Genomic DNA, 26,713 nt, shown 5'->3' with positions numbered 1-26,713 from the left:
AAACGCTCCTCCTCCACGAAAAACGGCTGCTCACTCATAGACGGGTGCTGTCAGCGGATCGTGGACGCCGCTTCACATGACGCTCCAATTCCCCTTGATAATTGCAAGAAGACAAACAGCACTCGGAAGGCAATACTGTCGATCACGCTGATTTTATTATCGCGGAAGGGGCACACACAGACGCGTTTCGGCGTGCTGCCTTCGTCAGTGTGTGTTACACTGAATACCATGACGACATGTTTTTAAAGCCGCAAACATTATTTCGGACAACAACATAGACAAGGGACTTTCGCCACAACAGTGAAAGGGCGTGCCATCTTTAAATGACTTCAATGTCATATATTGAGCTCATTATTAGCATTAAGTGAGAGCAAGCCCATAGATGGGCATTTACCCTGATAGAGTTGTGGTGCAAATGATATACATTGGTTCATAAAATGAACAAAGATACATCCTGAAAGTCGTCTCACCACAGAGATTTTTTCACCAAAGAGACAACGCGGACCCAAAGTCGTGCTGCAAAATTATATTTTCTTTCACCAAGCACCTCCGCCATGACGCCATGACTCGTTTCGGTCCTACTCGGACCTTGATCACATGACAAGTCACATAGGGAAGCCTCATTCAATTTAAAGTGCAAGTGCAAGTTACAGTGCAATGGAAATGGACAACAGACTCCGTGTCTACTACCACAAAGTTATATTTGTAAAATACAGATAGTCAAGGACGCCACATTTCAAAATCTGTGCAAAGATACATAATATAAATATATAAAATAAATATTTATAAAAGTTTAACTATCATCATAAATACGATTTTTTTAAATGTCATATTGTAGAAAATCCAATTAATAAAACACGATTAATTAAAATCTGTGCTAGGAATTCCTAATTGACAAAACTGCAAGATGAAGCATCTAAATTCAACACACAATTGAAACTAGCGGCATAAAATGATTATGTGGCACTGTCACAAGATTAAATGCAGCCCAAGTGGGCAATTCAACATTTTGTCCAAATAAAGTGCAAGTGTAAATAATATGTGTACCCATACCAAAAATAAAATATATAAGTGATTAAAATCAATATTAAATATATTTTTTTCAGCAAGCGGCAAACTTTTTTGAATATATAGATGTACAAAACACTAGAAGATATTTACACTTAAAACTGAATCATTTCATAAATATGTAAAAAAAATCTTCAGTGGAGTTCAAACCATTGGGGCTCTTTGTATCCATCTCAAATATGTACTTAGTCTCTAATTTTCTTAATTTAGCATTTCTATCTCCACCTCTCCTCAAAGGGGGAATGCAATCCACTATATAGTATATCAACTCATCTGGGTTCTTGGAATGCATAGCTTCAAAGTGCCTGGCGACCGGGTGTGCATCATCGCCATTCTTAATTGCTCGTAAGTGCTGGAGTATTCTTTTGTGACATTGGGGTTTTGTGCTCCCCACATATTTTAATCCACAAGGACACTTCAGCACGTATATAGCAAATTCTGTTCGGCATGACAGTTTTTTGTCTATTTTTACAGGTTTGTACTTGAAGGGGCTAGAATATTCAGTTGTATTAATCCCTTGTTTGCATGCCTTGCATGTTGCACATTTTATAAATCCTTTACTTCCCAAGATCCACAGATCACTAGTTTTTATTTCTGGACTACTGGAGACTAGGGTGTTGCTCATAGCATTAGCTCTTCTAAAGGTCACTGAAAAAAAACATAGGTTTTACAGACGTTATAGTTAGAAATTAGCATTTAAAAAACCTTTGAAAATCACAAAAAATTATAACTCGCGCGCCCGCAATGCACTGATGATGGTGTCACATATTACATCACTCATGACATGGTCAGTGACATCACTGATGACATCTCAAGTGACATCACTGATGACATCACTGAAGACATCATCCAGTGAATGTGTGTTTCTGTAAAGTTTAAATATGTTTCATATATCTATGCCAAGGTGTATTGAAGAATGAATGCATTTACAAGTGCCTGAAGGGATTATTTAGTAGTTGCGTGACTGACTGTATAACTGAGTGATTGAACATGTCTTACTGAATGCATGGGTTAGTGACTCAACGGTGTGAAAGTCTGTATTAGTCTCTCAGTTGGTGTGTAAGCAACTGCATGGGTTGGTGAATAGCTACATGAGTGTCTTTATGGGTTATTGATTTGTTGCCTGAGTATCTGTATGGGTCCCGGAGTGTCTGTGTGGGTGGGTGGGGTGGTGTATGACTCTGTGCATAGATGTCTGAGTGGGTGATTCACTGGTTGCATGGATTCAAAGGTGCATCTGGGAAGGGCTGTATGGGTGAGTTAGTGTGTGTATGGGTGTTTTGATGAGTGAATGAATGTTTCAGTGGTATATCTGTGACTAAATAAATATGTTTTAAGGCACTGTGTGTGAGTGTTGGAGTATGTAAATGACTATACATGACAGTAAGTTATTTGAAGAGTAGGTGTATACATGAGTGCCTGCTTCTATCAGTGATTGTATAACACAGTAAATATGTGTTAGTATCTGTATAAATAAGTGATGTGGTGTGTCTATAAATAACGGAGTTGGTGTGTATAACGGTATGCATGAGTAAATGGGTATGTGATTGATTCTTTGCATTACTGACTAGGTGTGTGAGTAACTCTATGGATGAGTGGCAGAGTGTGACTGTATGTATAGATGTATGAGTGCATAGTTTAGTACTTCATTGATGAGTAACTACATGTATAAGTGACTGGATGTGTGTGTAGACCTGGGAAATAGTGAGAGGTATGTAGTTTCTGGCATTGTTGTGTGTATGGTTTCCAAAATAGTAGTCTGAATTTTAGAATGGGTGTATCAAAGTTTATATTAGGGCATCAGTATGTGCATCAGATTATCACGTGGATGATGTCATCAGTGATGACATCAGTGATGTCATTTGAGATGTTATCAGTGATGTAATCAGTGATGTCACTGACCATGTCATGATTGATGTAATATGTGTAATATGTGAAATCACCAGCAGTGCATTGCGGGCACGCAAGTTATAGGAAGCTCAACTAACTATAAGGGCAAATTATTTTGGTTTAATATGAGTCAAATGTCCAACTAACTATAACATCCCTGAAACCTATAGTTTTTTAGTGAATTTCAAAGGTTTTTAAATGCTAATTCCTAACTATCACGTTTGCAAAACCTATTTTTTTTCAGTGAATTTCAAAGGTTTTTAAATGTTAATTTCATATTTTAATATTTATAAAACCTATATTTTTTCTATTTTCTTTTGTTTTATTTTGGATCTCTATTATCCTTTTTTTGAAGTTTAAAAATTATGCAATGTTTGATATCTTCCCCAAAAAAAATGAATATCTTTTTTTTTTCTTGAGAAAACTGCAGTCCCATACCGGTAGTGTACCAAATTCCAGTCCACCATACGAATCCAATCCGCCATATTGCTAAACTCGTAAATAATGTGCATTTCGTATTTGACTGGTTTGTGGCACCGCGTCCCCAGTAACATCATATACATTTGAGGTCATGCCAGCTGCTACTTTGGTATCCGACGGGTACGCAGTACCAAGCCACGCGTTACGTCATGTACGTATGGGGTCGCGCCTGCTGCGCATTGCGTATGTGACGAGTGCACGCTGCCATGCCCTGTGTTATGTCATAGACGTATGGTGACGCGCCAGGTACGCCATTCCCTCATTTTTCTTTATGTCTCAAAACTATATCTAAACAACTTTAAAATGTATATGAGAGCAAGCAATAATCTAAAATATTTTAAACATTTATATATTTCTAACTGTAATAAACTTATATTATGATAAATATATTTGCTCAAAATCGCGTCGGGTGCGGCCTCCTTGCTTGCTCGATGTGCGATTGCCATGTGACCTTAAACAAAAAGCATTTGATTAGTTCATAACATTTTCTATTGTAACAGATGGAGGATCCCACCAATTTTAGTCATTCTCTCTACAGCGTCTGATGAGACACACCCCTTCTGCTTAGAGAGCTTTTTTGAAAAGTTTTTTACTGTGTACACATATCTTATACTACACACAACATGCAAAGATCATCTTGATCAATATCCATGGTTTGTACATTAGCCTTCCACGTGTGATGGCAATGCATCTAAAACGTTACATCAAAAAACAAATGTGCCTTTCGACCTAGGTATTGATGGCTCGAAGGGGTATCATCAACCACGGGCAGAGCGCATATCCTAGATCACATGTGACAAACAGTAAAGAGTAATATGTAGATTTGTGTTGCAGTATGCTCTGTTGTCAAGCTTTACCAGTATAGTAGTGTGCCATATGTGAGACTTTCAGATTCACGTTTGACATGCATTGCTTGACTGTAATGAGAGTTATCACTATGTATGACGTAGCCTCACTGCTGATCCTCCCTCCATCCGAGCACATTCACATGTGTGCGCTTCGCGATAGCAACACTTTGAATAATACTGCACACCATTGACATGCGCGTCAGTGCATATCCACAAGCTTTACAACGACATGTGATGTTGGCCATTCAATGTTTTCGAACAGCATCTAATTAGCGATAGTTGCCGCCCTCCCGGTACATGCTACATTAATGTTAATTGCGCATTCTGTGACGTCAAAACTGCAACAGAATCACACAAAAGTAAATACACTTCCTGGCCAGGCAGGAACTGAACAACGCCCAGGTCCCTGGAATAATTATTCACAACCCTACGCTGGCCTGGCGTACGCAAGCCCAGCCCAATTTCCGTACGTATAAATAGGATAACGACGACGCCACATGTCCCAGTTCTTCCACACTGCCTCAGGTGATATGGCCGCATCCAGCTCGCATATCACTATGCGCAATAAAAAAGGGATCCATGAGGTGTACACCATCCTGGCAAAAACATTGGATATGAATTGTGAACCCTACTGACCGTCGTGTTTGGAAAGGGATCCATGAGGTGTACACCATCCTGGCAATATAACACTGCACATGAATTGTGAACTCTGCTGCCCGTCGTGTTTGGACACACAACAATGACAGCAGGTGAGCAGTGGGGCCTGGGTGCACTAGGGCTGCAATTGAGAGCAGTGCTGCAGGAGGGGTGGGGTGCATCAGCCTGGGTGCACAGGTGCGAATAAGCGATGTTGCTGTGCGTAATGATGTAATCTCTGACCTCATTCAGTCACATCTCTGTCTCAGTATAAGGACCTGCGGGACCGTACTGTAGGCATGAGCTAGTAGGCACCGCTGCCCTATAGACATGTGGCGTTGGCTTTTGAATCACTATAGTGAGCTAATTACTAAGTGTAAATGCACACAGGCTTGTCACTGCATTACACTTGCACATTCTGCTTCTAGCATGCGCTCTGTTCCTTTGTATGTAACATTTTATTATTTAACCTAGTGTATTCTCGTGCACTCCAACTCTTCTTTGAACCACGATTACCACTAACAGTTGATAGATCGTACTTCAAGATGGATGGATGCACTCAACTGGTGTTCTCTATTAAGCTTGAAATAAACCTTCATTTACCTCAAGACGTTTCCAGCATTTTATTATTTCTCCCTTTTCCGAAGCTGAGTTGCCTGCGCCAAAATGGGCGGAGTAGGTGCTCACCCCGTGACGATGCCGTGGGCATTCTGACGCCTTCCATCTTGATCAAGACACTGTCCCTGCCCAGAGACCTGCTGGGCCACCCTGAGAGAGGCACCCTGGAGTCGGAGCTTGCACCGACACATCGTTGGACACACCGGTGGTGGAAGGTGAGCAGTGAAGCCTCGGTGCACAGGAGCTGCAATTGAGCACACTGTAGGGGAAGGGGCTGGAGTGCAACAGCCTGGGTGCACAGTTACAGGCAAGCGATGTTGCCGTAGATAATAATGTAATCCCTGAACTCATTCATAACTGTTTCATTTTAAGCACTTGCTGGACCGCACTCTTTCTCGCAGACCCCAGATTCCTAGACACACGGGTGACGGGAGGTAAACAGTGAAGGCTGGGTGCAGTAGGCCGACGCTCTGTCTCCTCCTCCCTCTGTTCTTTTGACTCTCCCACCCCTTCGGCCTTCCACCCACTCCCTCTCAGTCCCATTCTCACCATCTTCCTTTCATTCTGACTACTTTTCTTTTCCTCTTGGACATGGCACACATACTTATGTTTCTTTTTTGTCTTGCAGGTTTTGTACGCTGCTTCCGGAAGAGTCCCACTCACTTATTTCAAATTATTCTGTTGTTTGTTCAAATAAAGTTGCGTTTCCATTTCTTTGTTTTGTTTTAATAAAGGTTATTTTTTTACCAAAAAATAAGGGAGTATATGGGTCTTCTTTTTCTGACAACACTTGTCTGTAGTTTATTATGAAAATCGGCTATTTATATGAGGTTATGAGGGAAAACATTTGTAATTTTGCGGTGCACCTACCAAATATAAACCAATAGACTATTACATAAATGAAGCCTGCGTAATTCTACAACTGCAAGGGTTCTATGAGTGTATCACTTTATAACACCATGAGTACTGCTCTTGTGATTACAGAACCAATAAGGCACTGCCTAGGGCCACCGAGGCTTCAGGGACTGGTGAGGCCCACTTTGCATATTTAAGTAAAGCCCCAGAGGGTGGCGATCCCCGGACTTGAGTTAGGCTTGAAGCCCCCCAAACAATTAGGAAACAATACCCGGGGACGTTGTGATCCCCTAGGCTGCGAAACGTCTCTGTGCCCTCCCCGCCTAATTTACCTGTAAGTTTAAGGTCCCAAGAGCTGCAGAGACCCCGCATTATAATATTAGGATTGGCTCCGGAACATTACCCACCAAGGGGGCTCATTGAAATGAACGGGTTAGACTGTGCTTCATTTTTTTCTCCATTTTTACCATCCGGATTCGCTCTATTAAAGTGATACTAGGTTTTCCTCCTCTCGATTCAACGAGGCAAACAAGAATTTGCTATCACAGGGTGGAGGCCATGCACCCGCCCTGTAATAGCAAACATAAAAGCCGGTAGAGTCTCATCCAAGGCTCAATGGAGGGCCGAGAAAAATTGTCCTTAATTAGCTACAGCGGAGGTAACCCACTAGAGGGCGTTAATTGGCAAAATGAGACCTCAAATCCCAGCGGCATTTAATAAAACTGCCACCAAAGTAGGAGCACTGAAAGCCCCCTATTACGGAAACACGCAGGGGAGATGAGGTAGCCACTAATCACCTCCGCTGACACGGCCTCTGAGGAAATGCAAACAGCGGCATCGAAACGCGTCAGACCATGGACTTCAAAGGTATGTTAAGCTGCCTGCTTGGTTCAAATAGAGTTGTTACTCACCTGCCGTGCTGTGCGGCCTCAAGCTTCTGGGCATTTTTGGTTACATGTTATGCAGCGGTTCCAGGCCGCAGAGGGATCGCACTGCCTGCAACCAATGGGCATTAGGAGAGAGGAAGCTTCCTCTTTCTGAAGCTGCAGGGAACCTTTAATGAAGCCGGCAGAGTCTCATCCAAGGCTCAATGGAGGGCCGAGAAAATTTTCCATAATTAGCTGCAGCGAAGGTAACCCACTAGAGGGCGTTAATTGGCAAAATGAGACCTCAAATCCCAGTGTGGATTTAAAAATAAACTGCCACCTAAGTAGGAGCACTGAAAGCCCCCTATTACGGAAAAATGCAGGGGAGATGCGGTAGCCACTTATCACCTCTGCTGACACGGCCTCTGAGGAGATGCAAACAGTGGCATCGAAACGCGTCAGGCCATGGACTTCAAAGGGATGTTAAGCTGCCTGCTTGGATTAAATAGAGTTGTTACTCACCTGCAGTGCTGTGCGGCCTCAAGCTTCTGGCCATTTTTGGTTATATATATATATATATATATATATATATATATATATATATATATATATATATATATATATATATATATATATATATATATATATATATATATATATATATATATATATATATATGTTCATCTCATTTAGCTGGCACTTGACGGCGAGCGGTCCATGCCCCCTCTGTAAATATTCCACAACTTCACTTCAACTTTACTGGGGGCCCCCGGTCCTATAGGGCGGGCTCAAGACCAGGAATGGCGATCCTGGTAAATGGGGGAAACCACGGAAAGAAAGATGAGCCCAACATCGATTTATGGCGCTGCTGACTTTATTCGTCTCAACATGAACACACCACGCTCAAATTCTTCCTTACGCGTTTCGGCGTCTAATTGCCTTGATCACAGATGAGCGTATTTATTTTGAAACCTAGTGGTCACATGCCTGCAGAAGTATACCACAGGCCCCAGAATGCACCTTAAGAGTCATTTATGAACATGCCTCGGAAATTCAAGTTATGCTTAATAGCGTGATTTTCTTCCGTTATGCAGTACAGTTCACCAACGGTGCTTTCATTAAATTATGCTGCCAAATGCAAGCTGTTGTCCATGATGCAAAATTTTTGCTGCACCCACGATGTTACCGAAGAGAGGAATCTGCCTCTCTCCTCTCCCTTTCTCATCCATCAATGTCAAATTGCTGTGTTCATCTCATTTAGCTGGCACTTGATGGCGAGCGGTCCATGCCCCCTCTGTAAATATTCCGCAACTTCACCTCCACTTTACTGGGGGCCCCCGGTCCTGCAGGGCGGGCTCATGACCCGGAATGGAGATCCTGGTAAATGCGGGAAACCACGGAAAGAAAGATGAGCCCAACATCGATTTATGGCGCTGCTGGCTTTATTCGTCTCAACATGAACACAAAACGCTCAAATTCTTCCTTACGCGTTTCGACGTCTAATCACCTTGATCACAGATGAGCATATTTATTTTGAAACCTAGTGGTCACATCCCTGCAGAAGTATACCACAGGTCCCAGAATGCACCTTAAGAGTCATTTATGAACATGCCTTGGAAATTCAAGTTATGCTTAATAGCGTGATTTTCTTCCGTTATGCAGTACAGTTCACCAACGGTGCTTTCATTAAATTATGCTGCCAAATGCAAGCTGTTGTCCATTATGCAAAATTTGTGCTGCACGCACGATGTTACCGAAGAGAGGAATCTGCCTCTCTCCTCTCCCTTTCTCATCCGTCAATGTCGAATTGCTGTGTTGTTCATCTCATTTAGCTGGCACTTGACGGCGAGCTTTCCATGCCCCCTCTGCAAATATTCCATAACTTCACCTCCACTTTGCTGGGGGCCCCAGTTCTGCAGGGTGGGCTCATGACCAGGAATCGAGATCCTGGTAAATGCGAGAACCACGGAAAGAAAGGTGAGCCCAACATCGATTTAAGGCGCTGCTTACTTTATTCGTCTCAACATGAACACACCACGCTCAAATTCTTCCTTACGCGTTTTGGCGTCTAATCGCCTTGATCACAGGTGAGCTTTTTTTTTTTGAAACCTAGAGGTCATATGCCTGCAGAAGTATACCACAGACCCCAGAATGCACCTTAAGAGCCATTTATGAACATGCCTTGGAAATTCAAGTTATGCTTAATAGCGTGACTTTCTTCCATTATGCAAAACAGTTCACCAACGGTGTTTTCATTAAATTATGCTGCCAAATGCAAGCTGTTGTCCATGATGCAAAATTTGTGCTGCACCCACAATGTCTCCTCTCCCTTTCTCATCCATCAATGTCAAATTGCTGTGTTCATCTCATTTAGCTGGCACTTGATGGCGAGCGGTCCATGCCCCCTCTGTAAATATTCCACAACTTCACCTCCACTTTACTGGGGGCCACCGGTCCTGCAGGGCGGGCTCATGACCAGGAATGGAGATCCTGGTAAACGCGGGAAACCACGGAAAGAAAGATGAGCCCAACATCGATTTATGGCGCTGCTGACTTTATTCGTCTCAACATGAACACACCACGCTCAAATTCTTCCTTACGCGTTTCGGGGTCTAATCGCCTTGATCACAGGTGAGCGTATTTATTTTGAAACCTAGTGGTCAAATGCCTGCAGAAATATACCACAGGCCCCAGAATGCACCTTAAGAGTCATTTATGATGCCTCGGAAATTCAAGTTATGCTTAATAGCGTGATTTTCTTCCGTTATGCAGTACAGTTCACCAACGGTGCTTTCATTAAATTATGCTGCCAAATGCAAGCTGTTGTCCAAGATGCAAAATTTGTTTTGCACCCACGATGTTACCGAAGAGAGGAATCTGCCTCTCTCCTCTCCCTTTCTCATCCGTCAATGTCAAATTGCTGTGTTCATCTCATTTAGCTGGCACTTGATGGCGAGCGGTCCATGCCCCCTCTGTAAATATTCCACATCTTCACCTCCACTTTACTGGGGGCCCCCGGTCCTGCAGGGCAGGCTCAAGACCAGGAATGCAGATCTTGGTAAAAGCGGGAAACCACGGAAAGAAAGATCAGCCCAACATCGATTTATGGCGCTGCTGACTTTATTCCTCTCAACATGAACACACCACTCTCAAATTCTTCCTTACGCGTTTCAGCGTCTAATCGCCTTGATAAAAGGTGAGCGTATTTATTTTGAAACCTAGTGGTCAAATGCCTGCAGAAGTATACCACAGGCCCCAGAATGCACCTTAAGAGTAATTCATGAACATGCCTCGAAAATTCAAGTTATACTTAATAGCGTGATTTTTTTCTGTTATGCAGTACAGCTAACCAACGGTGCTTTCATTAAATTATGCTGCCAAATGCAAGCTGTTGTCCATGACGCCGAAACGCGTAAGGAAGAATTTGAGCGTGGTGTGTTCATGTTGAGACGAATAAAGGCAGCAGCGCCATAAATCGATGTTGGGCTCATCTTTATTTCCATGGTTTCCCGCATTTACCAGGATCTCCATTCCTGGTCATGAGCCCGCCCTGCAGGACCGGTGGCCCCCAGTAAAGTGGAGGTGAAGTTGTGGAATATTTACAGAGGGGGCATGGACCGCTCGCCATGAAGTGCCAGCTAAATGAGATGAACACAGCAATTTGACATTGACGGATGAGAAAGGGAGAGGAGAGAGGCAGATTCCTCTCTTCGGTAACATTGTGGGTGCAGCACCAATTTTGCATCATGGACAACAGCTTGCATTTGGCAGCATAATTTAATGAAAGCACCGTTGGTGAACTGTACTGCATAATGGAAGAAAATCAAGCTATTAAGCATAACTTGAATTTCCGAGGCATGTTCATAAATGACTCTTAAGGTGCATTCTGGGGCCTGTGGTATACTTCTGCAGGCATGTGACCACTAGGTTTCAAAATAAATACGCTCACCTGTGATCAAGGCGATTAGACGCCGAAACGCGTAAGGAAGAATTTGAGCGTGGTATGTTCATGTTGAGACGAATAAAGTCAGCAGCGCCATAAATTGATGTTGGGCTCATCTTTCTTTCCGTGGTTTCCCGCATTTACCAGGATCTCCATTCCTGGTCTTGAGCCCGCCCTGCAGGACCGGGGGCCCCCAGTAAAGTGGAGGTGAAGTTGTGGAATATTTACAGAGGGGGCATGGACTGCTCGCTGTCAAGCCTTCAAATTAATAGGTGGGCACATTTTGTCTGTGTGCCATTTCAAGCTATTAAGCATAACTTGAATTTCCGAGGCATGTTCATAAATGACTCTTAAGGTGCATTCTGGGGCCTGTGGTATACTTCTGCAGGCATGTGACCACTAGGTTTCAAAATAAATACGCTCACCTGTGATCAAGGCGATTAGACGCCGAAACGCGTAAGGAAGAATTTGAGCGTGGTATGTTCATGTTGAGACGAATAAAGTCAGCAGCGCCATAAATTGATGTTGGGCTCATCTTTCTTTCCGTGGTTTCCCGCATTTACCAGGATCTCCATTCCTGGTCTTGAGCCCGCCCTGCAGGACCGGGGGCCCCCAGTAAAGTGGAGGTGAAGTTGTGGAATATTTACAGAGGGGGCATGGACTGCTCGCTGTCAAGCCTTCAAATTAATAGGTGGGCACATTTTGTCTGTGTGCCATTTCATAAGTGAAAACATTTCCAAAGCAACTTAAGACGTGTCCTAAAGCACAATTCTAACATAGCCTCAAGTCAAATTTTATTTCAGAACTCATTTCTTTCACAGGCAAAGCTGTAATTATTCATGAATTCTTATTACTAATGATATTGGTTAAGGTCAGTGAACTTTGACACAAAAAACTGGAGCCCTTTCACTAATCCACCGAGCTCCATATTCTCCTCCGCGAGGATGTGACATCAACTTAACTAAAGAATCCAGATGGTAGCTTCACCTTGAGAATGAAATTGCTGAATTGCATACATCATTCCTGTGACATACTATATATTGTTTACATATAACCAGAGGTGACTTGCAGGTTTTGAAAAGTGGTGAGTGCAATATTAAGATCTGAGTTGCAGCATGAGAGCTAGGGGACTACTGATTTGAAAACCAGTCTCCCGCCTCCCGGTTCATGGCTGCAGAAATCCAATTTTGATGAATCTGCTGCTTATAGACAAGGGAACTCGTACATTATTTATAATTTCTGTAAGCAGTATTTATCCTGTATCTTGAACCTGTACTAAAGTCACATGTGAGCCTATATAGGTTTAAATGTAGGGCTTGGGCTGGTCCATGGGCGGGCACTGAGGTAGGCTTCCGGTGCCTGCCTATGCACTGTCCATGCCTCCATTGGCAGGATACAGGCGACTGGTCCGACTCATCAATATGTGCTTCATGTGTCTTGTGGTTGCAGGCAGCCGTGGCCCGTTGAGGGAGTTGCGGTGGGGCAGAGAGGCGGGGCGGGGAGGGGCAGGGTGGGTGGTGCTAAAAACCAGAATAGGGATAATTGGAGGTAAGTAAACAATTTAATTAATAAAACGAATTTCGTAGCACGGGCTGCTTCGTTTTCTGCGATGCAGGGTGCGCTACGAAATTCGTTTTATCAAAGCTCCTGCCGAAGGTAAAAGAAAAATTCATGTATTGTGTCAATCAGGCAAGTCCATGCCACACTATACAAACACACTGTCTCTTGAGTAACCCCCATATGCCACAATCAGATCTCTCTTAGCCTGCTGCTTCCCTGGGAACAATCCAAACCAAGCCTCAACCCTGCTCTGCTCGGATTTCACACAAACAAGAGGCAGTGCACCATGCCAGCCTCATAATCAAGAAATGAGCATTCCAGAGCGTTGAAGTTTTCTAAACCAATAAAACAGTTACACATTCAGTGACCTATTTCACTGTTCTTTGTGTTCTGGTATTTGTAATGCTGAATGTTACACACTGGACTACATGTACAAGAATGCAAAGGAAGCATTTGGACTGCACAATTTACCTTGACTGGCCTAAAATGGGAGGAACTTGAGGCAAGGCCGCAACCTCTCAGGTGTCTGCACAGTATAACAAACCATCCGAATTTCATGTAGGTATTATAAGAAGTTTGCAAAAACTTGACATTGACTATGCCATGTAGCGCAAAGAAACATAACATAAAAATAAACGAATAGCATTGCAATGGCCACTCCACCCGATGCCTACCATCCGTCCATTTCATTTGAAGCTGCAAATGAACATACTCTAGAAGAGAAAACATTGCAAAATGGTAACTGGAACCTAAACAGCGACTAAAAAATTCTAAATGAATATGGAGTAATGAGGCAACTGCCTCGGTATCCAAAAACCCACCACTGTCAGAAGGAATCTGACAGGAGAAGACAAGACACAGACTGTAAAGTATGAAAGTACAAGGTGATATCCAAAAAAGGTTTATTTGATGGTAGAAAAGGCACAGAGCATCCAGATAGCAATGGAGCAGGATTCAACTGCCAAACAGAGAATCTGGAACATAGAACCAGGGAGGCTCACGCAGGAGCAAGGTTCTAATTCCAACAAATGAAATAAATAAATAACAAGGAACAGCATAGAAAGAAAAGGATAGAATGCAACACATCTCCTTCCTATAAAACAAACAAAGAAAGAGAGGAAAAGGGCAAATTAGGACAGAAACCTAGAAGGAAGAATTACAGGTCTGGCATTGGTTTTGACCCTATGAGCTACAGACTGGGAGGGTGGAACACAGTCGCTGTTGTCACGAGTAGAACTCTGAGCAGAACCTTTGTCATGAGGAAAAGTCTGAGCAGAACAAGGGGAAACAAACTTACACTTTGCAACCTTTCTCATGTTCCAGGCTCTACCATCTTGGGTAATAACAGAGTTCCTGAAAACTTTAACAATCTTAATGGGATTGCTGAACTTAGAAAGACCCTTGAGAGCGAACCCAGGTTTCTTGATCCTAACCCATTCACCCACAGCAAAATCAGGAACTTTCACATTCATTTTACGGTCAAACAAAGTTTTCATAGTGTTCTGCTTGATTTCAACACGATTGGCCACCTGCGAAACGTCCAAGTGGTCAACCTTAACATCCAATTTCTTAACCTACCAAGGACAGATATCAGAACTCGGAGTTCTCCCTCTCAGAAGCTGGAAGGGACTGACCTCCGTGACAGCATGCGGGGTGATACGATACATCCAGAGTCTTTCCCTTACCACATCCCTCCAAGACTCACCCGAAGAACAAGCAATCTCCACAGCATTTTTAAGAACACGGTTAAACCTTTCAACCTGGCCATTTTCTCTAGGCTCATACAAAGAGGTAGTGTGATGCTTGATACCACAAGAGACAAGAAAATCCTCCATGTCCCGAGAAATAAGTTGAACTCCGTTATCAGTAACTAGGATCTCAAGAGACCCCTCTCTAGCGAAAATTTCCCTAAGGAAAGAAATAATGACTAAGGTGGTGGCACATGAAACAAATTTAACTTCCGGCCATTTGGTGTGATAGTCAATTAAAACCAAAGCAAAACGAGCATTCTCAGGAAGACGATGGAAAGGACCGGAGATGTCAAAAGCTAGTTTTTGCCAGGGATGATAAGGCCAAGGAACAGGACAGAGAGGAGCAGAAGACACCTTAAGCATCTTGTCACTATTGACACAGTCCAAACAGTCACGAACAGTTCTGTCTACCATCTTGTCAAGACCAGGCCACCAAAAATTTGTCCTAATAAGGCGTTTCATAGAAGACATTCCAATATGAGTCTTATGGGCCAAGGAAAGGATCTTCTTATACAAAGAAGCAGGAGGAATCAATTTCCCAGCCTTAAACAAAATCTTACCAATAGCTTCAATTTCCGACGAAACCTGACAAAAAGGAGCAAATTCAGGCATAACAGATTTATCTTTGGGCCAACCTTTTTCCAAACAGTCAAAAATGAATGAGGAAATAGGACCCTTCTCAACCTCAGACATCCACTCAACTTCAGAGATTCCCTTGAAATCACAGGAAACATAATCATTGACCACAGAAACAATATCAATCTCACGATTATCTGAGTTGGGGCCAATATCAGGGCAAGGCAACCTGGAGAGAAAATCTGCCGTGACATTACTTCTACCAGGAACATACAAAACCTCAAAATCATACTCCTGTAACTTAGAAGATAAACGTGCAATGCGAGCAGTTGAATTCCAACCACCCCCAGGAGACAAGATTCCAACCAAGGGCTTGTGATCGGTTTTGAGAATAAACCTGTTGCCCCAGACATAATTGCGAAAATGCTCAACAGCCCATGTGCAGGCTAATAATTCCCTTTCAATGACTGCATACCTCCGCTCAGTGAGAGATAGAGTCCGAGATGCAAAAGCAACACACCATTCTTCCTTGCCTGAAATCTGGCTTAACACAGCCCCAAGACCATAACAACTGGCATCCACAGTGATGATGCACTTCTTGTTAAGGGAAAAAGATTTCAAAGTGGGAGCATTCACAATGTCCTCCTTAATGGTACAGAAAGCAGACTCTTGCCTATCAGACCACACAAAGTCTGAGGACTTCCTAGTAAGCTCCCTGAGGGGTTCCATCTTCGTGGCGAAATTGGGAATAAACTTACTATAGTACTCGCATAAGCCAGCAAAGGAAAGCAATTTCTCTTTATTGTCAGGAGAAGGGGCATTCACAATGGCGTCAACAAGAGAACGTTTGGGAACAACACAATCAGCAGATAACGTGTGACCCAAATATTCTACACTCTTACAAAAGAACTTACATTTGTTAAATTTAAGGGTAAGACCAGCATCGCATAACTTGTTGCAAACATCCTTAAGATGGACATGATGATCATCCACATTCTTAGAGAAAATGAGGATATCATCCTGGAAGCACTTCACGAAAGAGCAAACATCCTTAAAAATATGGTGCATAGCCCTTTGAAACACCGAAGCGGCGGAGGCTAGGCCAAAAGGCATCCTCTTAAATTGAAAAAGGCCAAAAGGAGTGATAAAAGAGGTAAAATGCTTTGCATCATCAGTTAATTCAATTTGGTGATAAGCGGAACGCAAATCAAGGGTTGAAAAGATGCAAGCACCATCCAATAAGCATACCATCTCATTTATATTTGGGAGAGGGTGACAATCAGTGATTAAATTGGCATTGAGAGCCCTCAAATCCACACACAATCTGATGCTTTTGTCGGGTTTCTGTGCCAAAACGATGGGCGAAACCCATTCAGAGGACTCTACTTCCTCAATAACACCACCAAGAATCATGTCATCCAATAAGATTTTGAGCTCAGCTCTGATACTGGGTACACCCCTCAATTTTTGTTTAACTGGGATAGCACCACTTTTGACTTTGATTCTATGGGAAAAACCTTTAAGTTTGCCTAGTTTTTCAGAAAAAACTTGAGGAAATAACAAAGGGAGATCCTTCTCAAGATCACACACATTCTTGGGAGTCTCAAAAACATTCTTAGCATTTTCAGACGAAGAAGTACTACCACAATAGGAACTAGTGTTGTCTAAATGTGAAGCATCACAAGTAATGGCAACAACAGAGATAGGATCTTTGTTCCTGGGATTTAAAGTAATACCAAGTCTGGCTTGATCCCTCCAGCCCAAAACATTCACACCTTTGACAGCAATGTACATTTTGATCCAAGCATTATTTCCCCTAAACTCAATAAGGACTTCCTTATAACCAATGACATTTATGTAAGATTCATCAAAGTTTTGTGCAACGATATCAGGTTCACATAAGCTTGTTTGATCAACTAGATTCCCAAAAACATCATGGCAATACATTTTTGTAATGATGGTCCATGGAGAACCTGAATCAGCCATAAGTTTGAGCTGTTTTCCCAAAATGTTGACAATACAATCTGGAGAACTCAAACTTTCAGCAGAATTGATATCAAATGTATTCCTGATAGACACAACAATACCATGTTCAAGCTCTTGGGACGATGACATAGCTTGTGATACAGTAGAGACTTTGCCTTTGGAAGAAAGACTAAAGGATGAATCTTTTCTTAGGGTCTTTGCACATTTTTGCGAAATGACCTACACGTCCACACTTAGTGCAGTCTTTTCTAATGGCAGGACAACGAGGATACGAAGCAATGTGGTTGGGATTACCACATCTAAAACAGTAATAATTTTTAGAGTTGGACTGAGTCTTCGTATTCGTGTTGGGCTTGCCACTGGAGAACGAACTAGTAGGGGAGACAACATTAACATTACTCTCATCAACACTAGAAGATGATTTATTAACAGAACCAGAAGAAGTTTTACTTTCAAGAGTTTTCATCCAACGCTCGGACTGTTCAAGAGCTTTGGAGGTACTAATAGTTACTTCTAAACTAGGATCACCCAAAATCCAAAGTTGTTCCTGAACTTTTTTACTTCTTACGTGAACTATGATCTGGTCCCTGAGCATTTCGTCAGTCATTAACCCAAAATTACAATGTAGTGACAAAGCTCGAAGTGCGGTAAGAAAGTCATCAAAACTTTCATTTTCTTCTTGAGCTCTAGTGTAAAATTTGTATCTGTTTAATGCAACACTAGTATTGGGTTTAAACCTATTCTCAATGCGCAACAATGCTTCGTCATAAACATTGTGATCACCTCCAGAACGCATGGGAGGAAGAGTTCTGAATACATTTTGACCCTCTGAACCCAAACAGTGGAGGAAAATATTTTTCTTTCTCTCAGCAGACATACGTTCACCATCAATAGCCTTTAAATAAGTAATAAATTCTTCCTTCCATGGTGACCATGGAATAGATGGTTCACCCTTACTCTGTAGAAACTTGCTGGGAGGATCAAATTGCATGGTTAAATAATTGGTTACACAAGCTTAATGAAGTACCTGTATACAACAGAAGAATATGAACAAAACATTCAAAACAGTAGAAATTGTCCCAAAAAGTGTACACAGTGAAGAAAAAAAAAAAAAAATCCTGAAGAATGTGAAAAATATACTAGAATTAATAAAGTTAGTGGATATCCAAAGAAGCACAGCTTAAAGTATGTAGCGCAAAATCCTCACAAAGTAGTAGAATCTTCGTTGAAGTCACGAGTCTTTCCAGAAAGATGACAGTTTAAACATAAAATTTCTCAATGTAAATGTACCAACCAGTATACACGCTTCAATCAGGAGATGCACCGCCTAGCGCGTTGATGTCAAGAGAAGTACTATATTGCGCGTAGGCTTTAATCACATCCAAAACAATAGTTGCGCGTCAGGCATCAAGCGCACACTGCGTGTATTAGCACGAAAGGCTTGATCAGCGTCATTCAGAGTGGACGCTTTGTGACGTGGGCAACAACAGGAAAAACAAGGCGCACCAATCTTAGAAAGAGCTTGAAGGCGTTGAGCGTGATGACGCGTTGAGCGTGATGACGCGTTGAGCGTGATGACGCGTTGGAGGCTGGTTGGTGGTTATGGCAACCAAAACGTCACGTTGCCGAAGAAACTTGTAGCTATGGCAATAGCAACAGCGAGGTCTCGGAAAGAGAAAAACATAGAAAATCCATAATTTCCGAAATGTACATACCAGGAGGTTGCCAATAGGACGTTTGAAAAGGTAATTTCTTAAACAGCGCTCCGAAAACGTAGAAAACAAAGAGGTAGACGGGTTCGTTTTTTTGAAGAGGAATTTTCGCACCTGTGCCTTACAATTGCCGCAGAAAATACTCCTCAGGTTCTCCAATCGTCGCCAGTTTTGTAAAGTATGAAAGTACAAGGTGATATCCAAAAAAGGTTTATTTGATGGTAGAAAAGGCACAGAGCATCCAGATAGCAATGGAGAAGGATTCAACTGCCAAACAGGGAATTTGGAACATAGAACCAGGGAGGCTCACGCAGGAGCAAGGTTCTAGTTCCAACAAATGAAATAAATAAATAACAAGGAACAGCATAGAAAGAAAAGGATAGAATGCAACACAGACGTACGCCAGTTGGCGGCGGCGAGGTGACCATCAAACCTATGCCCAGTGTCCGTGTGGTTATTGTCAGGCCCCCATAGATTTGCTCCCAGTGCACGCTCCCCATCGCATCCCTTGGCCCTACGCTAGGGACATTCACACCCCTGACAACACAACAGTATCCAATATTGGTTATATCCTGCAAACAATCAAACCCTTGACCTCCAGTCTGGACACTGATGCAGCATATGTGTTGATCAACTGAGCTGCCTAAGAGTGTTTTACAACCAGGAACGGAAGGCATGCCTCAACTGCCATGATTGTTCTTAAATCTGTAAATGGGACACGTGGTTGAAGGAGTAAAGACAGAACTTGCTGATCCCATGAAATGCATCTAAGCATTCATCATTCTTTCATGGCCTAGCACATTGAAATACATTTTGTTGAAACTGTATCTATTTCAAATAATCTATGTTCAGTGCCTGGATCTTGGGGATTTTTTTTCAAATCAGGGAAAGGTGTTTAGCGAACTCCTTAGTGTCATAGACACATAAACAGTGAGAACATACAAGGACCTGCTTCCCTGCCTATTTTCATTCCTGTTCCAAACCATATATTCTGCTAATGCTTGAGCTTTACCTTTGATCAAACTGCTGGCGTGTGAGTAATTTTTTTTCTTTAAATCAGTTCAACCCTTGACTTACAAAGCTGGTCTCCAATGTGCACCTTGTTCTTCTTTAGGTTGACTGGATCTTTGCCACCGTTTGTGAATGGAGCATAAGTCAATATAACATTTTAACTCCACTTACTATGTTCAGTCAATAAAAGAGTTTAGATACATTTTAAAACCTTTACTTATTGTTTTAAGTTTAGTAATTTGGTTTGTAATCTCTTTATTCAGATTAGAAAATTAGATAAATCCATTTACAGAAATATCAAGAAAAATAATGGTTAGCACAATAAGAAAATATGACAGCGTGTTCCATAAAGGAAAGTTACCTAAGTCCCTATTCTACTCTAATAGATCCTAACTTACCAGAACCCATAAAGGGTCCTTTTCAGAAAAGAGCTAGAATTTTAGGAAACATTTAGAATAGAATTTTGATTTTAGTTGAACTCCTCATAAAGAGCAGCTCTGGAAACTCGAGTCTCCTTTCTCAATTAGAAATTTGTCACTACAGTAACTGTATTCTGAAAGAAATTTAGAAAACCCCATCAGCAGTAGCTCAGGTCAGTCAAAGAGCCAGGTCTTGAGGGTCTTCCTGAAAATGTGCAGGGTGGGGCATGTCTGATGTTGATCTGGAGCTCGTTCCAGGTCTTGGCCGTGATGTAGGAAAAGGTACTTCCACCCGTTCCTGCTCAGCCAATGCGTGGCGGGTCGGCAATAGTGAGGTTGGCAGATCAGAGGTTTCTCTTGGGTACGTGGAAGGAGATTCTGTCATTGAGGTATTGTGGCCAGTGTTGTGGAGGCATTTGTAGCGTGGGTGAGTATCGTGAAAGTTACTCTCTTCTCGAGTGAGAGGTTTTGCAGGTGTTGGCAGAAGTGTTCGTGTCGAGGGATGCCGAGGACCAGTCTGGCTGCGGTGTTTTGTATGGTCTGGAGTTTGCGGAGCAGAGATTTGTCGATCCCGGCTTAGAGGGTGTTTCTGTAGTCCAATCTGCTGGTTATGATTGCGTGAGTTATGGTCTTCCTTGATTTGGGGGGGATCCCTATGAAGGTCTCCTGGAGGGTGCAGAAGGTATTGAAGCAGGTGGAGGCGACGGCGTTGACCTGTCGGGTCATGGAGAGTTTTTTCCCATGCAGAGGGGGAGGGTCCGAGGACTAGGACCTCTGTCTTCTCCGAGTTGAGCTTCAGGCAGCTGGTGCTCATCCAGGATGCTACATCCTTCATTCCTTCCTGGAAGTTGAGTATGGTGGTGATGGGGTCCTTGGTGAGGGAGAGGATGAGCTGGGTGTTGTCCGCATAGGATACTATGCTGAGTCCTTGATATCTGAGGATGGCAGTCAGGGGGGCCATGTTGATATTGAAGAACGTGGGGCCTGAGCAATGATACTTGGAGTACTCCACAGTTGGTCTCTGTCGGTTTGGAGAGGAATGGTGGGAGTCTGATTCTTTAGGTTCTGCAGGTGAGGAAGGAGCAAAGGCAGTGTAGGACGGTACCCTGTATGCCGGTGTCGTGGAGTCTGGTGGTGAGTGCGCAGTGGGAGAAGGTTTCAAAGGCTGCAGAGAGGTCGAGTAGGATCAGGGCACTGGTGTGTCCTTGGTCGAGGAGGGTGCAATATCGTCTGTAGCGGTGAGTAGAGTGATCTCAGTGCTGTGGTTGCTGGGGAATCCAGATTGGGAGGGGCGAGAATGGAGTTCACTTCGATGGATTTTGTTAGTTGGACGTTGACGGCCTTCTCTGTGACTTTGGTTGCAAAGGGGAGGAGGGAGATGGGTCGGTAGTTCTTGAGGTCCATAGGATCTGCTGAGGGCTTCTTGAGTAGGGGCCCGGCTTCTCTGCATTTCTAGTCGTCGGGAAAGGGGTCGGTTTCGAAGGTGGCGCTGATGATGCATCATGGGTCCGGTGCCTGGCGTTGGCAGCTCTGTGGAAGATATGAGGGGCAGGGGTCCATGGGGACTCCTGAGTGAATGCCTTTCATGGCTGATGCGGTGCCTTCGGTGGTGACTGAGGTTCAGGAGGAGATGGTGGGCTGGCTGGCATTGCTGGAGGAGGGAGTGGTTTCGGAGTCAAGTGTCAGGTCATTGAGGTTGTCGTAGAGGCGCTTGATTTTCAGATAGAAACAGGAGCTGAGCTTGTTGCAGAGGTCCTGAGAAGGAGTGATGTCCGTGGTTTCGCTGGGGGTTTGGTGAATTCCTGGATGACACTGAAGAGTTCCTTTGAGCTGCTGGAGTTGGCGAGGATCTTGTTTTGGTGAAGGTCCTTTTGGTGGATCTGATGCCTTGGTGGTCTTTCGAGGACCTGCTGTTTCTCCAATTCTTCTTGAGATGTCTGCAGGTGCGTTTGGATTCTTGGAGGTCGGCAGTGAACCAGGTGGCTTTTCTGGGGGCTGTCTGCCGGGGTTACGTAGGAGTGTGAGCTCGTCTGCGCAGTTGGAGATCCATCTGGTAAGTTCTTCTTTTACAGCAAAGTTAGCATCGGTCAAGGTGGTGGGATATCGCGGTTGATGGTGGAGTTAAGTTGCTCCTCGTGACCTTGCTCCAGTTCTTTCTCTGGGGGCGGGGTGTAGGGGATTTGTAGACGTAGAAGTGTACGCAGTGGTGGTCCATCCAGGGGTTTGCGTGCTGTGGCTGAGGTGGATGTTGTTACCTCCTGCAAAGGTGGGGTTAAGGGTGTGTCCTGCCTTGTGGGTTGGGGTGGTGATGAGTTGTTTCAAGCTGAGGTTGGCGAGGTTGTCCAGGATGGTGGAGGAGTTGGGGTTCTGAGGTTGTCGAGGTGGAAGTTGAGGTCACCGATGAGTATGTAGTCCATGGAGGTGATGGCATGGGGAGTGATGGAGTGCAATTGTGCTCTTTCATTTGTGGGGGTGCATCATATTCATGAGTAGTCTGCACCTACATTTATTCCATTGTCTTGTTAACAATTGGTCATTAGGGTGTCTTCCATAATAACCTGTGAAAGTGAGATGTTAGAACCATTATGTGCCATGTAAAGAAATAACATGGCAGATGTGTTTCGAATAATGTGGCCTCTCTGTAATTGTTTAACTTAGTAGATCATTCATAATGCAATGCATAGAGATATATGTGCACTAGACTAAATATGCACACGGATATGGCAACTCAAATTAAAATGGGTAAAGGTTATAGGCTGCTTGTAATTATTTGTACATTCGAATGTGCTCATGTAATGTGATTTTAGAAATGCTTGAGGAAACCCGTTCCTTTATATGTATCCTCGTAGGCCCTATGTGCTTAATTATTATGTTGGCCGATTTCTGTAGGCCTATAATGTATTCTCCCTGGCGGCTCTTGTAGTGTGGTGAGGAGATGAATTTCATATGTGTGTTGGATTTGTTCTGTTCTCCAATTTCTGTTGCAGGTGGAGAAAGTCTTCTTTATCAGGTAGAATAACGTCTTTTGTTTTAGGAGTTTGGCTCAGGGAGGAGAATATACTTTTATGCAAGAATGATGATAATTGGGAGCCAGTGTTCTTTCTCACTGAAGGAGGCCTGAGAATGAAGGTCATCGAGCCAGGAGCTGGGAGTATCAAACCTAAATGGAAATTCACCTATGAGAAGGGCCGCAAGATGAGGTGATTGAGATGCAAGCAGTAGGCGTGTTTTACGTTTTACGTTTTGAAATAGGAACAGTGTCCCAGGGGTTGAATCAGAAGAGGAGGTGAGGAGATCGATGTAGAGGGAAGGAACAACTTAGAACAAACTCTGTAGCTTTGGCTACTTGACCTATACAACTTGAGTGCACTTCTTAGGAAGCCTTCACGAGCTGACACCTTTTCCTGATCTCGCCTGAGGAATGTTAAGTAGGGATGTCACGGTAGTGATAGTGTATGGATAGCGTAATGCGTTCATGTACTTTCCCAAATTAAGACAGATCTTTACATAGGGGCAATCATTGCCTGTGTTCTGGTTCTGGAACTTGTCATTCTTTTTATAATTCAGCATCTTCGTCTCGCCCGTAGGTTTTGATTTGTATTAGTTCCAATGTACTTCTACTACCTCGTCTTGAGGTGCTTGTATGTCCAATTATTTTTGGCTTTGTAATAAACCCGCTAACTTGGAATTCGGAGTCTGTCATTCTTCAGAACCATTGTCCTTTAAAGTTGTTAAGTTCATCTTAATGAGTTCTTTCTCCCCTCTACACTTCTCAGTAGGCAACAAAGATTCATTCACCAGTGGTTACAAAGTAAATTGGTAGTGAGGAATTTGGTCCTGTCAGTAGCGATGAGGTCGGTGATGGTAGTGGTGAACGTTGTTCGAGGTCCGGGAGGTCTGTAGGCGAGGGTGCCTCGTGAGTAAGTATGGGCGGAAAATCCGTTCCGCTTGCGGATTTTGCGGATTTTCGGTAAATTCGCAATCCGCGAGATTCGCGAATTTCCCGCAAAATCCGCAAATCCGCGAGCAGCGGATTTTATGGCTTGCTCGCACTGTTCGCGTGAGTTTGCGGCTTCCCAGTTCAACTTCGCGCCCCGCGAATAAGCGCTAAATTGCAGAAATACGATCTTAGCAAAACTGAAACTACTTACCAGGTTCAAAAGTTCAACCTCATCATTAGTAGCCATTTCCAGTAGTGCTTCCTGAGGGGCCCCTCCAGAGTTCAGTTGCCTACTTGCAACTATTATGTGACCCTGCTCTGACCCTCAGTATAGTTACACATATGCCACAAAGGTCCTGAATTACAGCTAAGGGAGACAAGCAGGAGCCAGGCTGGAAGTTCAAATCCAGTGACACATTAATCAGCCCCTAATTCATTATTGTCAGTTGGGGCAGGGCAGGTGTTGTAACTAATTTTGCAACAATGAAAGCACTTAGCAAGTGCAAAAGATCACTAATCAGGAAGCACTAAGGAAGCAGGTGCCAGCTAAAAAAATATTCTGTGACACATTAATCAGCCCCAAATTAATTCAGGTCACTTGAGGCAGGGAAGGTGTGCTTTGCTTTGCCACAATAATGTACACTGGACAACCAGAGGGTGCTGTGATGAAACAGAGGGTGGCATGGGCGAGCCAGAGGGTGGCATGGGAAAACCAGAGAGTGGCAGTGGTGACAGAGGGTGGCAGTGATGAAGGAGAGTGTCCCAAACAGGCTGGACACGTAGAAACAACAAGTTCGCAAAACTTGCGACCCGACAGGTAAGTTCGCGTTTGCGAAATTGTACAAAAAGCCTCGCGACCTGGCAGAAACCCGCGCAAACATAAAAAAAAAAAAATCCGCAAATTCGCGAGAATTCGCGGATTTTGCGGATTGCGAGTTCGCAAATCCGCAAATTCGCGAGAATTCACGGATTTTGCGGATTGCGAGTTCGCAAATCCGCAAAATTCGCGAACGCGAGATTCGCAAAATTCGCCCATGCTTACTCGTGAGGTCGCTCTGGGGCTGGTCCGAATCTGGAAATTGAGGTGTTCGGTGGTGGGCAGGCTGTCATTTGAGCTGGTGGTGGTGAGGTGGAGGGAGCTCTTGTGTGTGATGGCGAGACCTCATCCAGGGTGGTTGGGACAGTCTTTCCTCTGGATCTTGTATCCGTCAGGGATGGCAGTGGCGATGTAGGGGCGGAGGTGAAGTTGGTCCAGGTTTCTGTGAAGAAGGTGACGTCTGGCGTGAGGGTGTCGAGGAGGTCCCAGATCTCTACAGCGTGCCTGTGCATGGAGCTCACATTAAGAAGGATGCACCTCAGGGCTTTGGGGTGCTGGCGTACGGTGTGGGGGCGGTGGCCAAGGGGGTGCAGAGGGTGGCGAAGGTATGGCGGCAGTGACGGCAGGAGAACTGGCTGTGGTGGTGTTCGGCATAGACTGAAGGCAGATGTTGTTCCATCCAGGGTTGAGTGCGAGGAGGGCAGCTGAGTTGTAGTGGTGGGTGGTCGGATTTAGTCACAGAATAATTAGTCTGGACCAGTCTGAAAAGCATAAAGCTCTCAGCGGGCATACTCTAAGGAAAGGGTAGTGGAAGAGCTCTGTAATCTCCTAATTAGGAACACGTATATTAAACACAAAAATGTACGGGACTCTTTTACAACCCATCAGCATTGATGTGTCTGTTTCCTTGCTCCTGCGCCACACGTTCTTGCGACACCATGGATGCGCTGTATTTACAGTACTGGGCTCCATGGCGCAAGGATTTAAGAGACGCATCAGAAATCCTGACACATCTGTTGATGCAAAAGTGACTCATTGCTGGAGTTTGTCATAAAATTGACGCAACTTCAGCAATGTGTCAGAACACCTAGGTGAGTCTCATTGTGAAAGCCCTGGTCTGAGCAGGTGTAAGGACTTTGACACAGTCAAGTCGTAGAGTGACACAATGAAATGTTGTAAATTTTACTCTGCCACTTCTACGTGGCTTTTTCGCATGGGAATGCCTACCCTGCTGCTTTATACCTTATGCAGGTATAATGTGGCGCAGGGCTCTACAAACGGGCTCATTAAACCAATGTCTCAGTTTGTAGATATGGAGCCGTGTGGCGCACTGATTGTGCCGCCATTACGTAAAACAAAAGTGACTCCGCAGCATTTCAAGGGGCTTGTAAATAAGCCCCCTATGTATCCATCTTCTTCAGTGTTACCTAATCTTAGTCAAATGGTAAACAAATCGTGTGATGGTCTGCAACATCCTTCTTCATTTCCACTGCAACATATGAAGACAGCAAAACATTATCTGCAAGCTGTCTGCTAAGTTGCAAATGTTCATGTACGTTAGTTTTGACAGCGAGTTCTAATGAGAACCCTGCAGTTTACTCTATTAGCTATTCAGAACTCCACTGTGTGACAATGAGCTAGTCTAAAGCAGAAACCTTCTAGTTTTAACTTCTACCGCTTTGCATTTTCTTGCATACACTATTGTTTTCATATGCTGTTGGTATTCCTTACTGCGAA

Source organism: Lissotriton vulgaris, chromosome 7 (genome assembly GCF_964263255.1).
Source record: "Lissotriton vulgaris chromosome 7, aLisVul1.2, whole genome shotgun sequence".
Classification (NCBI taxonomy): domain Eukaryota; kingdom Metazoa; phylum Chordata; class Amphibia; order Caudata; family Salamandridae; genus Lissotriton; species Lissotriton vulgaris.
The sequence above is the reverse complement of the archived record's forward strand: the minus strand, read 5'-3'. Positions refer to the sequence as shown.